This window comes from Galeopterus variegatus, unplaced genomic scaffold (genome assembly GCF_000696425.1).
Source record: "Galeopterus variegatus unplaced genomic scaffold, G_variegatus-3.0.2 Scaffold1595, whole genome shotgun sequence".
NCBI lineage: Eukaryota > Metazoa > Chordata > Mammalia > Dermoptera > Cynocephalidae > Galeopterus > Galeopterus variegatus.
In genome coordinates, this window is record NW_007727706.1 from 50,356 (window position 1) to 52,948 (window position 2,593).

A 2,593-nucleotide genomic window follows, 5' to 3' on the forward strand; every position below is an offset into this window, starting at 1 on the left:
GCCGAGGGTTCGGATCCCACATACAGACCGGTTCCCACTCACTGGCTGAGCGAGGTGCGGGAGCAACACTGAGGGTTGCGATCCCATTGCCGGTCCCGGTCCGGTACGGGCGCGACACTGAGGGTTGTGATCCGTTGCCGGACACGAAAAAAGACAAAAAGGAAAAAAAAAATTTTTTTTAAATCTAAGGTGAAAGAAACAACTAAACACATGGATAAAAACAGGAAAGCTCAGGGGAAAAAAACAAAAAAACAAAAACCAAAGAACCTAGCCTCACCGTTAAAAAGTACAATATAAAAGATACATTGAAGGGAAGTCAGAGGCGTGGAATAGGGAAGGATGCCAAGGGGAGGTTTCACCTTCATTGAGTGTTCTCTACTTTATGTAAATCATTTCACTGAACCTTCAGGCAATCTTAGTTATAGTTGGAATCTTCCCCCATTTTCATCTTGAGAAAATTAAGTCTGAACCTCAAATTTTCAGCAGGTTGGTGAATAGGGGATTCAGAAGACATTGAATGTTGAGGGATCAACACATCAAAGATTAAACCAAGGATCCTCACCCCCAACCATGTTTCCTGTCTCATTAAAAAGACCACTTCTCGTGCGTCACACACATCTGGTTCATCTCCAAGATCAGTCACTTGGAACGTTCAAACATTTCTCTTGCACAAGTGTTTCTGCTTTTGTACTGCTACCACCCTGGCAGTGACGATGACGGAGGAAGGGAAGAAGCAGCCATCTGGATACTGGCATCCTACAGTCTATGAGGCTCATGTTGTGAACTCACGTTGTATGAGAAAACTAATAATAACTTCATAGTTCCAGTCTTACATAGTGGCGTCCATTGTACATCAGATAAGGAAAAACACTCCCAATATTTAACAAGACTTGTAAAATCCTTCACAATCAAACTTCTGTCTTTTTATTGATCTTCGTTGTGGGACAAGTTTGCTCTCTGTTTCTGCTTTGCAATACATGCTCAATTAATATGTATTAAATAAATGAATGAATAAAAAATTCACAAGAGAAAGCACTCAAATGAATAATCTAAACTTCTGCCATCATCTATTAAGCTCGACAAGTGACAGGTAAAGAAGTGTAGCATTGTAAGTGCTGTAAAAGGACTGTGAAGAGAGCAAAGCGTGAAACTTAATTGTGGAGGTCAGACAAGAATGCAGCTTATGACTTTACCTCTGAATTTTGAAGGACATTTGAAATTTCACTCTTTATTCAAGGGAGAGCATAATGTTTCAGACTGGGAAGCAGTATACTCAGACGTGCACAGAGGTGACACAAACAAGCACTTTTAGAGGACGATGACCCTTACCTTTGTTTGATGTGAGCTTATCACACTAATTTGTGGACCAACTCAGTACACTGCCTTGAATCTACTCTTAATTAAACACAGTGTCTCTGTGCTTAAAACATAGATAACCTTCTTTACATGTTGCTAGGTATTAAGGAGCTTAGAGAACACATCAATTTTATATACATACAAACTAGCAATCAATAAACTTGAGCCATTTCTGTCCATATGACATCTTAAATCTAGGGGACATTTATCCTTTAGCTAAAATACAGATGTGGAAATCTTTAGCCATAATTGGATACAAATAAAGAAAAATTATATATTCTGGAACTTGAACCTTAGGGGGAGAAATGGATAAAAAGTTGAAAGTCTGAAATACTTAATTGAAATCACACTTATAAGATTTTCTGCTAAGGCATGAAAAGAGAACATAGAGAGAGTGCATTACCAAAAACAAAGAAAAAGAAAAAAGAGAAAGAAAAGAGAGATCTAAACAGCTTTAAAAATATCTACTAAAGGGTGTTCATGAGGCTTAACAGGGACTCTGAACTCATGTTACAATAAAAAAAAACAGTAAATATGGTTTCATATCTTTATTCTTAAATAGTGCAAGTTGTCATTAATTGCTGTAATCTAAACGTCCAACTGACAGATGTGTCCCAGAAAAAGCATGTAAGCATTAAACATTTCAGAAATCATCTCTGGCTGTGGGATATAACTGCTGGTCTCCATGAATAATGTGCCACACTTCACATTGTCTGAGTTCTAGCTGTTAATAATCCCGGTGGGCATTTATAGAACATTCTCTTTTGTAGAAGCCCTTCCAGAAGATGCCCTACAGGAATACATTATATATGACTCCAGCCATTTTATGTAGGTAGGAAACAAATTAATATCGAGTTTATTAAAGAAGTGGAATCTGGGGAATTAATTTGGAATCTGAAATCTGCAGGCTGAAGAAACCCAGGTCTAGGGAGCACAGTATAACCCATGGAGCCAGACCTTTGTTATCAGGCAGACCTGTTGTCAATCAAAGCTCGACCACATATAACCTGTAAAACCCTGGGAACGCAATCTGTCAGTTTCCTCATTTATAAAATTAATATTGTAACTCCCATCTCACAGGGTTGGTGTAAAGAGATCTTAAAAATGTGTGCCAAAGGGGCCGGCCCAGTGGCGCACTGGATAAGTGCACCACTTGGGAAGCGCAGTGGCGCTCCAGCCCGAGGGTTCGGATCCCACATGCAGACCGGTTCCCGCTCGCTGGCTGAGCGAGGCGCGG